Source organism: Capsicum annuum, chromosome 1, assembly GCF_002878395.1.
Source record: "Capsicum annuum cultivar UCD-10X-F1 chromosome 1, UCD10Xv1.1, whole genome shotgun sequence".
NCBI lineage: Eukaryota > Viridiplantae > Streptophyta > Magnoliopsida > Solanales > Solanaceae > Capsicum > Capsicum annuum.
This window is the reverse complement of record NC_061111.1, coordinates 80,068,543-80,083,249: the sequence shown is the minus strand read 5'-3', so window position 1 is coordinate 80,083,249 and position 14,707 is coordinate 80,068,543. Positions and strand designations below refer to the sequence as shown.

Below are 14,707 nucleotides of genomic sequence, written 5' to 3'. Positions count from 1 at the left end.
GCATATTTGGATGTCATGCATGCCATGTATCTACTTATTATGAGTCAAAGATCTTGATCATAATATGAGAATTCATATTACATATGCTCATATTTTTACTAAATGCTAAATGAAATCCACAAACTATCCCACTTTACTATATCTGAGAATAACTAAAACCACAGAACTAGTTATATACAATTACTATCTCTAAAAATCTTGATCAGCATGGTATATTGAGTAGATCAATAATACTAAAGTTTTGAGATTGAAAGATACGAGCATTATCTAAAAGTATCTAAATCATGAAAACTAAAGTACTGAGTGTTTGATTGACAATCCATGATATCCTACATCATCGGGTGTTCATAACTCGCAATCTCTGAAGAATGCAACTAATAATGAAAATTTAATAATCAGAAGGAAAAAGGACAATTTCATAGAACAAGTCCCAAATACTGAATATCAATATACTAAGTAGCCATAAAATAACACGTCTATAAATATAATGAATTTCATAGGAACACATGGTATGTCAACTAATATAGACTAAAATCCACCAATGCATTATTCATTTGAAAGAGGTTGAAGTCTATAAAACATGCATAATCATTCACATATTAAATAACGAAGTTAAATCCATGAAAATCATACATAATAACTTTGAAAGGGAACCATTATAATAAAATAACATGATAGAATCAAATTTTCAAGATTTTGAAAAAATTGGTTATTAACCCTATATCAGGAGTTCATAAATATCAAAACTAAAATTCACATTTTAAAACTAGGTTTTGGGTATAAGAGTTAGACGAATTTCTTTTTGAATTCCCATGTACCTGGAATGATAAAATATTTGACCAAAAGCTTGAAAATCTTGCTTTGAGAAAAAAAAACCTAGTCTTAGGCTTGCTTGAGAGTTGAATCACTTATTTTACTAATTTAGAATGAGTTCGGGGAATAATGAGGTATTTGGGGTCATTAACTAGACTTATTCCTCTTGTAAAAGGTTACATAATGTAGTTTTAGGGTTAAAAGTGTGGGAAAGTAAAAAAACAACCCTTTTTAAATATTCTTTAAGTTGTTGGTATCAATCTCTATGTCTTTGGTAACAAATCATAGGGACTATGGATGAGTTGTGACCTATGTCATCATCTGGTACTTATTTTCACTTCTTTTATCAGTCACCATGAGTCAAGCTATAACTCATTGTTGCTCCTAAGCGCACATGCAAGTGTATTTCATCGTACAAGTAATATAATTGCGTATACAAGCCAAGTATCGATCCCATAGGGGCATATGCTCGGAAAAAATCTAATTGTAATCTTATTACAAATATTAAACAGGTGCAGAAGTAACCAATAATGTTTTGGAATTAAAAACAACAAGTAACAGTAGATACGATAATAATAATAGGTAGAAACCCAGGGTTAAGGTACTAAAAACAATCTTGTTTAGCTATATAATCTCTTTGGTTTAGTTAATCATCTAGGTTCTTGGTTCATAAGGTTGATGACATGACTATGGTTTTCCGAGCCTCCAGTCAACTAGCTAACTTAGTTTTACAACTACATCATTGATTGGGGATGCATGAACTAAGTTAAACGCATTTGTAAGTCCTCTTGTATATGAACCAAATAAGGTGAATTAGCAATATTCCTATCCTACTCTCAAATCTTAACTTCAATTCCTTGAAAGATTAAAATCCTATTCCATATATCCCATGTTCTAATCTATCGTTCCTTCTTTCGGGCTCACCATAGAAAAATATTTTTATTCTAAGGGTCGTGAATTTGTAGAATAGTAAATACAAGGACCTGTGAACAACCAAGAATGATAAATAACATAAACCAACTTACTTACAAGCTTAAGTATTCATGTTCTTTTCCTCAACCCCGAATGAGGGTGTTTAGCCACTTATGGAATTATAAACAACCAAATTAAGGAATTCATAAATGTAAAGTAAAGAGAAGTATAAACACCCTAAAATAAGTGTAATTAAGTGTATTCCAAGACGAAATGGTTGATCAAGGTGTGTACAGCATGTTCCAAGAGTTTTATTTAAAGTTGGAATTGATTACCCGATTTTTACACATGGGCGTGCCACGCTAAGGGATTGGCGTGATAAGGGCCTAGCAAGGCCTTATGACAGATGCTCACTGGAATTTAAAATTTTTTTTTCATCTAAGGTCCTAGCATTTCCTTTACATTGATATCCAAGGGCGTAGCATGCCCTTGTGCTCAGAAATTCCAGATTCGTACAGACTTGCTCCCTTTATTTGGTTTTGAGTTCCTCACTTTGTGGGTGCTTTTCCATCATTGTTAGACCTTGTTTTACTTCTAGTTATCAACTTTAAATTATAACAAGGCATCCAATATCGTCAAAATCCACGAATTAGTTCTTAAACACAATAGAATCCAACAAGATAAACTACAACAACACATAGCTCAAGCTAGTAGCACTAGTTTTCTAGTCTAAACTCGAAGTGATTGTTTTCATTCCAAATTGTTTTGAACACACCATAAGAAGTACAAAAGTAATTTAACTCTTAGATTTTAAACTATATCATGATCAATGCATTAAGAACACAAGAAGTCCTCAAAACTACACTAAATACATCGAGATTAAGACACTTTGGTGCATAAATACACCTAGGATCATCACCCCACACTTAAAGCCTTATTCTTCCCTGAGCAATTCTTCACCTTAAGAGTCAACTAAGTAATACTCACTATTAACACTACAATAAGAAAGAAACTCAAGCTAGCACTATAATGACTGGATAGATAGCAACTTCTATACTATGCATATCATGTACTTTTGAAATCTCATGAACACTAGTTCAAAACATCTAGCCTCACGAATTGACTCAACCAAGTTGGAAAATTCATGCATATTACTCAATGGAGAAATTCATACAAGACACCTAACTAATATCAAGCATGCACCCTCACCATAAGAGAGTTACACATGATCATTCACAGAGATGCAATTTACTACAAGAATAAAAGAATGATTGTAAGAATCAAATTACGCTCACTCACACGAAGAATTCTCAAGTCATATCAAATGAACAATATGCTTGACCTTAATGTAGTACTCTACTAATATTAGAATATTAACGTTTAAGATCAAATAGGACTTTAGGGTTGTAATATAGTCTAAGGGATGAGCAGGAAATATTTTGTCCAGTAATAGTGACTACTTCCCTAAGTGCTTTAAACAACAATTTTCTTACTACCTCTACCTTCACACTTCTCTTTTCTTCTTAAATTTCACACTCCTTAACCTGATTAGTTTCTCAAAAAAAGCTCTTAGAAGCTTTGGATCAAATTATGGTATATCAAAAATGGGAATAGGCTATATATGAGGCTACAAAAGAAATAGGGTAAGCTCAATCAGGTTAACTATGATTATGCACAAGATAGAAAAAAGAGTATAAAAAATAGCTATAAAAGAAATTCCAGTAGCATCCTCTAAGCCCACATTTTTTATTTCACTTTGTACACACACGACATGTTCTAGACAACCACATGCAACAAAGAGCACAACAAAAACCTTACATCACACATGGAACATGCTCAAATCAAGTGGGATCATTATAGACTCTAAACTAAGCAATAACATGAACTCACAGTTAAGCCAATATCATATAAGATTCATAAATATGAGCCTAGGTGTCTAAGATGTAGTCATTCAACCTACTCAACATGTTTTCACATGTAAAACCTCTTGCATCTATGTAATCACATATAGAAACTACCAAGAACATCTCTATTATTCCTAACCTAAAAAATTTAAAATTTACTCCTAAAAATGAAAAATAGATACTGGGTTCAAAGGGCGCCCCCTCAGAAAAAAACAAAAAGAAAAACCAAGGGGTGGGTGAAGTGTGCCCCTCCTAGACTGACACCAAAACTGAAAACTGAAATTAAACAAAGAGAAATCTTTTTGAAATATTTTTCAAATTCAGTCAAAAACTAGAAACACAATTAAGAATGAAATACCTATAGAAATACTTCACCCTAAACCATGGGAGATAGAAGCATCATTAGTCATAAATAAGGTCTAGTGGACCCCACACCTAGTTTTTTCCATGATTCTTAGCTTAGATTTCCGGTACTCAGACATCCCTTCAATTCGAGACTCAACAAAAATTAAAACTATGTGAAATAAAAACTAGAATACAAAAAATAAAATACATGCCTTAACTCGGGTTGCCTCCTAAGAAATGTTGATTTTGTGTCGCGGTAGGATCCACATCACTACTCTTGATCCATACTCTTTCATTCTCTTTCTCCTATTTGGAGGCCATCTTCTCAATCTTTTCTGTCCTCTTAAGTGTGTACTCTTAAGGTCTGTATTTTATCAACAATGGTTTTTTAAGGCTCCTTCTCAAGTTGTTCAACTTCAAGCTTAATGGGTGGCTTGGGCAACTTTGCGCGATAGTCTAAAGAGTTCAGTGGTGGCTTAAACTCCACCCACACTCATCCACTTCCATCACCATAATCATGCACAAATTCGTAAAATGTGAAGGTGGATTAGTCGTTTGAACACTTTAAGGACCACATCTTCATTATCCAGTCATATCTTTAGAGTAACATCCATCAGTGCTCCTACCGTCTCCAAGTGTGGATGTCCCGATACTATCACTACAAAAGAAACAACATTTAGCGATAAAATTTAACAATAGAACAGTTTTTGTCACTGAGTAGTAACAGATCAGCAATAGAATATTCATTTTATCGTGAACTTAGCAAGTTCCTTTATAATTTATGATATAGCAACGGTTCATCAATGAATTTCTTTTTCGTTGCTAAATATTGGCGGAAAAATTTGGCGCCTTAATTTTGTGACAGATTTAGCAACAAATGTGTGTAATTATTTTAATTAATTCGTAGTAACGAATTTAGCAACGTAATTTTTCATCACTAACCATTATAAAATTTTATTTATTATTAGCGATGGAAAAGTTCATCGCAATATTTTGTAATTTTTAATATTTTATATTTATAGGGTTTTTCTCATTACATTGCCTTTGCTTTCTCTCTCTACATACGGAACTCTCACTTCTCTCTAATAAAAAAAATGGAATCAGTAACAAAAGTGTGAGAATCTCTCTACATACGCAGCTCTCACTAACATTATTTCCATTTTGGACATCAAATGAGGAAAGAAAAATGTTCTCTCCCTAAAATGTCTTGAATTTGTACTATTTGAAGAAAAATGTTCTATCTCTATTTTTGTTTGGACTATTTAAAGAATTACAGTAACTAAATTTCATATGTCTTCTCTCTTTTTTGTTATAAATTTATAATTTTTGTTGATTTTTTTGACTTTTTGGACTGATTTTATTCTACCAGTTTACTCAATTTTATTATAAATCTATGATTTTTTTGGTTTTATTATTTTTGTGGACTGAGTTAAGGTTCATACAAGCATTTGGGGCTAGTGTTCATGCAAAAATTTAAAGGCTAGGGTTCATGCAAATATTTGGGTGTATAGTTGAAAGTAGAGTATCCAATTTGTACACTTGTATAATCAACAAGATCTCAATAAAATTTTATTTTTTCATGTTTCTTATATTTCTTTCCCCGCCTAAATCCAAGAAATGGCGCATGCAAATAGAGTAAAAATTTGATCGATTTTTGGCATCTATCGCTACTAATTTTGGTGGAACGGATCCACCAGATGAATCTACGAAACTAAAGAGTATAGCAATAGAGAAACAACAGTGTGTGGCACTGAGGTATGCAGACCTATTGAAAAATAAACCCTCCGTGCATAAAAACACTAGGGTTCCACTTAAACCAGTTATAATGATGCATTGGGAACCAACTGTGACATGGAAGTCATCAGAGGTGAAGTCCTTAATAATACAAGAGAATTTACAGTATGCAGTCATTGGTAAATTCTCTAATGGTAAACTGGATGTTAATGCACTACGCAAAGCTGTTCCAGTTCAATGTGGTACCAAAGGAGATTGCAATATAGGGGTGATGGATTCGCGTCATTTATTGATATGATTGAATCAGCTAGTAGATTATGTTAACTTATTATCAATATTTGTATACCACATTAAGGTCAATGTTATGTATTGGCAAATGCGAACCCTCAAATGGGATCCATGATTTGAAACAGATATTGAAACAACAATAGGCATTACTTGGATTTCAATGCCAAATTTACCATCAAACTTCTTTTCTAAGGAAGCAAACTTTTCTATTGCATCAACAATTGGAACACTATTAATGGTGAACATAGATACCAAAAATCACACTATGCCAAGTTTTGTAAGGGTGAAGATAGAAGTGGACCTTATGGCTAAGCTACCAAACAGAGTGAAAATTAATAAAGAAGATGATATAAGTGGTGAAATTAAGTCCAAGTGGATAAAAATTCAGTATGATCACAAGCCAAAATACTATAAGGAATGTTGCTTACAGGGGCATGATGAAGATTCTTGTTGGAACATTCACTTGGAGATGTATGAGAAAATACAAGGACAAAGAGAAGGCAAAGAAAATAATATAGAGGAGGAAAAAGGTATTGAGCAAGCATAAAAAAGATGTTGCAAAGGATAACAGGAAGAATCAATCGCTAAAAAGAAGGAATAAATATAAAAAAGACAAATATGGGCATATACTTGGAGAGGTGTTTGACAAGGTAGAGGAGATTTAGACATCAAGTGATTTTGATGTAGTTAATAAAGAACAATAAGGGAATCAATAAGAAACCAACACCAAGAATAATAAGGAAAGTACAAAGATTGGGTGACTAAGTGCTTTAGCAAAGGACTAGAAGCAGCATCAAAAAATCAGCCAAGTTCAGAGAAGATGCAACATTACAATGATGACATCAACAAAGAAGTTAATGTGCAAGGAGAAGTAGAAGTAAAAGTATAACACAAGGATAGTGAAACACAACAGACACAGATTCAATAACAGAAGTAAGAGAGGGTATAGGAGAATGTAGGCTTAGCCCTGGTACAGTATAATAAGGCTGACAAACAAGACATGATATTAGAAGATGTGCTACCAATAGCAATGGAGATAGGAAATTTGATAGAGATGGTGAATAGTATGAAAGAAGATTTAGATGATGAGAAATCAGAGAATAATATTGCGAAGTCAGCAGCTGAAGGAGATCTATGTACAGATCAGGTTCAGTCATTGAATATAAAGCATGGGAAAAAGAAGAAGAGAATCAGAATAAAAAGTGCAAGTATAATGTAGTCAAGGAGTCATATACTTAAATTATTATCAAATGAATGCTTCAATTTGGAACATCAGGTCTTAACATACAAAAAGCATTAAAAATGTTGATCACAATGGATAGAAGGTATCATTTTACTTTCATTGGTATAATCAAGCCATTTTAGGAGAGTCATAGTATAGAAGAGTATAAGAATAAATTGGAAATAAAGCATGTTGTAGTGAATTGTTCAAGAAAAATATGGGCTTTCATGGATGCTATTATTGAATACAGTATCATTAGGGATGAAGATTAATAACTCACTCTCAAACTGGAAAATCAGTCTGTTGGTGCAGAGTTATTTGTCAAATTAGTGTATGCAAAATGCAATTAGAATAAAAGACTGAGGTTATATGAATTAAAAGGAGCGATGTACAATTCTATACAACATCCATGGTTGGTGGGTGGTGATTTTCATGTAATTAGAAATAAGGGGGAGAAAATCAGAGGATTACCAGTCACTGTTAATGAAACAGATGATTTCAATTACTATATTAGCATGTGTAATCTGGAGAAATGTGCTTCCAAAGAAAGTAAATATACTTGGTGGAATGGAAGAAAAGATGAAAAATGTATTTTTTAGAGACTAGATAGAGTGATAATCAATGACAAAATGCAGGAGTTATTGTCACTCATGGAATTGTAAAATCTTCTAGGAATGGGGTCTCACCATGCTCCAATGTTGTTGTAGTTTGGTAAGTCAGCTCACCAGTTGATTGGACCTTTTAGATCTCTTAAATTTAGTTGAAAGAAGAATCATGCATGGATATTATTAGGTAGAATTGGTCTATAGAAAGTGAAGGAAATCCCTTTATCAATTTTCATCAAAAGCTTAAGAAAACAAAAACTGCCTTGACCAAGTCGAGTAAACAAACTTTTGGAAATATTTTCTAAGAGATTGCCACACTGGAGGAGGTAACTAAAGTAAGATAGCATCAGTTTGAAGAAGAACAATCTGGAAGCAACAAGGATAAATTGTCATAAGCACAGACAGAGTTAGCAATCTAATTGAAAAGAGAGGAAGATTACTGGTAGTAGAAAGCAGGTTTTGAGTGGTTCAAAGATGGAGAAAAGAACACTAAGTTTTTTTATACAGTAGTCAAGGATAGAAAATCTAGACTAAGAATTCAAAGAATTCAAAATAAAGATGGGAATTAGATAGAAATACAGGAGGATATAACTGAGGCAACAAAATCATTCTTTCAGAAGCAATTTATGAAATAAGAGGATGTTGTAGATTTTTCAATGTTACAGGAATTACCAAAGGTGGTCAAAGATGCTAAGAATGAAGATTTGAAGAAAACACCAACTTTGGAAAAAGTACATGTGGCAGTAATAGAATTGAATAGGAATAGTATAAGGGGTCCAGATGGCATGATAGGTGCATTCTATCTGGATGCATGGAGTATTATTTCAAAGGACTTGTATCAGATGATCATAGCCTTTTTTTGTGGATATGACCTGCCAAGGTTTATCACTCATATAAATTAGGTGCTACTACCAAATAAGTTAGTGGTAAATACGTTCTCAAATCTTAGACCAATATCCCTTACCAACTTTGTGAATAAAATATTCCCTAGAATTATTCATGAAAGGATTAAGGGTATTCTTCCTTATATTGTGTCTGAAGAACAAGATGGTCTTGTACAAGGAAGAAGTATAGCTAAATAATATTGGTGGTCCAAGAAATTGTATCTGAAATTAGCAAAAAGGGAAAGCCTCTTAATATAGTGATGAATCTTGATATGATGATGGCTTATGACAGGGTAAAATGGATGTTCTTGACCAAAGTTCTGAGAAGAATAGGCTTTTGTGAAGAGTTGATTGATACGGTATTGGAAAATAATTGGTACTCAATACTACTAAATGGATAGCCAAAAGGTTTATTTAAATCCACTAAAGGTGTAAAGCAAGGTGATCCACTCTCACCTACATTGTTCATCATTGCAGCAGAGGTCTTAGAAGAAGTTTGAAGAAGCTCATGGTCAGGAAAAAATTTACACTCTTTGGGATTCCTAGAGGGAGTCCAAAAATCAATCACCGAGATTTTGTAGATGATATGATCATATTTTGTAAGGTAGAATTGGGTACATTACAATTGGTCACAACAACTTTGGATAAATATGAATGTTAGTCAGGTCAGAAAATCAACAAGGAAAAAAATGCCATTTATCTACAAAGAAATGTATCTAATGGGGTAGTGGTAATGGGAAAAGTTTTAATAGGGATATTAAGGTAAGAATTCCCCTTCAACTATTTGGGATGTCATATATTCTACATGAGAAAGAATAAAGTGTATTAACTATACATCATGAATAGAATTAGTAGCAAGTTACAAGCACGGAAAGAAAAGTTGTGGGCATATGGAGGTAGAGTAGTCCTAATTAAACATGCCCTACAAAATACATCCATACACTATCTATTTGTGATGAATCCTCCTAAAATATCCTAAACACTATCCAGAAGAAATTTGGAAAGTTATTTAAGAGTAGTACAATAGGGGGAAGGGGAAGGCATTGGGTCTCATGGTCAAGTATATGTTTACTAGAAGAAGAAGGAGAGTTGGGATTTAAAATGCCGCATGATGTATCAACAAATATATTTTGTAAATTAGGGTAGAATTTTAGAACTAAGAGGTCCATTTGGAGTGATTACATGCTCAATAGGTACTGCAAAAAGTACCATCCAAATGAAGCCATGTGGAAAGTAGGTAGTGGATCTCAAGTTTTGAAAAAGATGTTGCAAGCCAGGGATCTTATTAATCATCTTATTATAAGGAAAATTAAGGGAGGATATGATCATATATGGTATGATAATTGGATAGGATTGGGAGATTTCTACTCTCTCATACAGGAAAGTAGGGAGTGGATGCTACTTGTCAATGTGTAAGGGACCTAATGACTAATGGGTACTGGAATGAGGCTATACTGAAAAGATTTTTTACTTATGAAATAGTGGAATATGTACTTATCAAAGTAAAGTCAGAAGAAATTAAAGGGACAAACCAATCTAGAGTTTAGAAGCAAGGGGTAAGTTCATAGTAAAGTCAGCTTGGCATTATGTGAGGCATTGAGGGAACCTAATAGTTTTTATAATAAACTATGGATTAAGGTTTTGCCATTTAAGATTGTGTTTTTGTATGTGGATAATGTGGAAGGGTAGGATTTCTATAGATGATACTATTAGTAGATAGGGAATACATGGTCCTTCCAAGTGCTGTTGTTGTCAGATTTGCAAATAAGAGACCATATCTCATGTGCAACTGAGATATTTTGCAGCTAACAGGACCTGGTTGTACTCTTCTTATTTTGTAGAAATCAACATACAAGGAATGAGTTTAATAGAGACCATATATACATGGTGTAATGCTCAGGTTAAACAAAGAGAGAAGTTCTATTTTAGAGCACTACTAGCAATCATAATGTGAGAATTATGGAAGAGGAGAAATACTAAGAAGATTGAAGGCAATCAATGTGCATAGATTGATATTCAATGTCACAAAACAACTAAGGATGCTACTGAAGGTGAGAAAACTAGCACTGTATTTTGCAATGGACTGGCTATCAATTCTTCAACAACTAAGTCAGTTCAATTCTAGAGTCAGTACTAAGGTGGTTCTATGGGAATTTTCGGAGCAAGGTTAGTGTAAATACAATATGGATGGAGCATTAAAAGGTATTCCAGGTAGTAGTTCATGGGCATACTGCTTAAGATATGAAAAAGGTTATCTAATTCATGTAAAAGGTTTAATAATTGAATATACATATATATGGTAGGAAAAGCTGAGGCTATACTATATGCAACCATTCATTGAAATCATGTAGGTCAAGAAAAAGTGATTATTCAAACAGATTCTCTAGAAATGCTGAGGTTTCTAAGGTGATGTATGGGAAACATTATGGAAGATACCAGGCACTGTGCAACAAATAAAGCAATTATTAGAAGATAAGCAAGTGCAAATACAACATATTTTCTGAGAAGGCAATGAAGTTGTAGATTACTTAGCTAATCTAGCATTTAAGCATAAGAATTTCATATTTAAAGTATTCAATCAGATACCAAGCATAGGTAGAAAGATACTTAACAATGAAAAACAATAATGCCCATATCTAAGGCCAGTTTTATCAAAAGGATAAGGGGACTAGAAAGGCTACAACAAAGTTTTTCACATACACCATATTTAGCACATAGGAGGATCACTAAAACAGTGAAAGATGTAATTAGCCTATCTACACCAGCCAATAGAAAGGGGAACTTAGTAGATTAGGGTTCAATAAGTCAGGTAAGATTTAAGTGGTTGAGATACATGATCCTTTTCAACTATTGGCTGGTCTGAGCATCCCAAAATATCTATCCCAGCAATATCTACATATGGAAAATAAGCAGATGGTTAGAAACAACATACAGATTAGGTAGCAAGGTCAAAGGGGAAATGACGTACTTGAAGAAGGAAGCAAGTCTTAGCAAATGAAGACCCAGGCTGTCAGCACCAAAAACAACAGGAAACTTACTCAATATCTCAACTGAAACATCACTAGGAGAAGAATCAAAGCATGTTCTAAGTAAATACTTAAGCAATAATAAGAGAAAGATTGGAGTATACTTACTCATGCAAGATGGAATAAGTCTTGCACCAGTTCAACCATGGTACTGTATTAAGAACCCAAAGCTAAAGAAGAAGAAATTGAAAGTTGATAAAGATGAACATGATGAAGGAGGCAAATAAAGGGGAGCTCAGCTCTAAGCTCTAATTTAGAAACCCTACTGAATATATATGTCTAGTTGTTTTGGGTCAACTAGTTGGGCTGGTCCATTCATTATTTATTTTTTGTACAACTTTGGGTGTTGGATTTGGAAGATGGGTTGGTCTATCATGATATTGTATTGATTAATAAAATACCAAATTAAACCAAAAAAGAGTATCAAATTTATAATGAATGTGTTGTTTAGTGAAAGGAAATTGGTTGTGGAATATGGAAGCAATTTGATGCTTTCCTATACTATATGGTTGATTCTGTATGCTGATTGTGGTGGTATTATGATATTAGAAGTCAGTTACAATTTTTTTGTTGTGTTTACTATTTTACAGAATTTAGGTGAGATGATTAAAGTGTACAATTTGTAACAAATATGTCGATCAGTGAAAGAAAATTAGTTGTGGATGCAGTTTGGTTTATTACTAGTATAATATAAGGTTGATTATATATGGGGATTGTTAAGTAATGCATAGAAAGTGAAATTTATTAGAAAAATCACCAAATGAAGAAATGGGGACAAAAGTGGATAACCAATAGATAAGAAGAAAACACTTAGTTTTTTCTGTCTCTATTGGGATTTGAACTTGATACCTCATGATTTTTAATTCACTTCATTAACCACTAGACCACTCCCTTGGATACTAATACTAGTTGTCATTTAATCATGTATAATATTAAGCAAAAGGTAATGATTTACAAGTGATTTCCTTCTGGCAAAGTGGACATTTTCTAGATACTGATTAGCATACTCTTATTGGGATAAAGCGAATACGTCTAGAAGTAAGAGTAATATGTGATATTTATTATTATATCTGTATTTAAGCTACCTATGCTTATATCACATTTTTTTGGTTTAAACTAGTGTTTTAGCCTAAATTTTGTGTCATTTAGTCAATCTTCCGCATGCTCGTATGATTAGAAATTTGTTGAGTTTGCTAAAAAGTGCTTTCATCTCATTCTTTGCTATTTTGTAGTGGAAAGTGAATAAGAATAGGCTCCTTTATAGACTACATAAAATATCATCTTGTTTAATGACTATGATGACACTATTTGATTCTTTTCTCCTTAATGGTAGTTTCTTGTAAAGACACATGATTATACATAAAAATAAAAAAATGGTTGTACTATTTACTAGATTATTTAGGTAAAATACAAAATTATTAAGCAATTTTTCTATCTTTTTAGGAGGTCCTGGTAGTTATAAAGGTACTCAATACCTTCAGATTGCAGAAACTTTTGGGTTCAAACATATAGGTGCAGGAGATCTACTGAGGAAAGATATCTATTCTGGATCAGAAAATGGGTATGAATTCCACATTTTCTATTGTGGATCTTTAGTTATCCCAAAAGAATTTGTAATATCATTCAGTTTGAATTTAGTGACATGATTCAAAAGTTAATGAAGGAAGTATTGCTCCATCAGAGGTGACTGTAAATTTGATTAAAAAGGCAATTGAATCAACTCAAAGTCATAAGTTTTAAATAAATAGTTTTCCCAAAAGTGAAGAGAATCGAATGGAGTATGAGAGGATTGTATGTTTATTTATTATAATGAGTATTATCCATTAAGCTATTCTCTATGAATGTTAAGTTTTTTAAAAGGAACTTTTCCCTGTTAACCCACCATCTAAAAGAAACTTTTGCTAGTTTACCTACTGTACTGTAAAATCAGTAATCTTATGGTTGATTGTTAAGATTATGAAGTTCAAACGTGAATGCAGGTTGGTGCTGAACCAAACTTTGTGCTTTTCTTTTATTTCCCTAGATAAGTAATGGTCAAATAAGTATGAACTGGAATGAGGTGATGTTAATACTTGTAAAAAAAAGAAAGCATTTGCTTCTATGTTTTAGTTTATCTCTTAAGAGGAAAAAGATAATATAGTACTTTGTTTCCGGGGTGAGTTGATGGAAATGAACATACAGTTAAGGGGCGCCTAAAAGTATATAAAGGTACAACTCTTTCAATAGTCAACCACTATGCCAAGAAAGAAAGCTTTATAAGGTACTCTTTCCAAGGGTGAAAAATAGTTCAAAAATGAACAAATTTATGCACGACAGGCCTTTTTATTTTCCCCTGGTTCCCCTTTCATGTTACAAAAGATGCAATAATTTTGTTAGTGGTTTCTGTGGACTTATCCTGCTCAGCTAGACAAGCTACTTATTGGTAAATCAGTTCATGTAGGTCGATGGTACTTGAACTCAGGAAGAGATATTTGAATGAGTCCATCCAATTTTCACTCCATTGAGATATGTTTTGTGTTCTCGTGCTATTGCTATTTTGCAAAATATGTATTTGCATCAAGATAATGATTATTCCTTATTACAACTTTTCTAGACACATTCTTATTATTGCTTTGGTATATCCTTTATTTTAGTATTTTGAATTGATCTGTTCTTTCTTGCAACTCTGTTTTCGACAAAATTAGGGTACTACTCTCACTTGATTTCTTCTCTTCTACCCTTTGATTTTGTCGAAAAGTATCACTATATCCAATTTGTTGAAGATATTTATGGATCCATTTTTTTCTTAAGCAGGTTGTAGACATAATTGATACCTTACAGAAGAAAGTGATAGGAATTGAATAAGATAAATTGCAATTCAATCTATCATAATGCCTCCTCATCATTAATACCACCTTTGGTTTCTTTGCCAAAAATAAATTTGAAGGAGTTTGTGAAACAATTGATTTCGGCACTTACTACTCATTTTTTTCTG

At 32.9% G+C, this 14,707-nt stretch overlaps 1 pseudogene; it reads left to right on the top strand.

The window, feature by feature from the left end:
* Positions 1-7,026: 7,026 nt before the first annotated feature.
* On the top strand, positions 7,027-14,326 carry LOC107857079 (annotated as a pseudogene).
* The last annotated feature ends 381 nt before the right edge of the window (positions 14,327-14,707 follow it).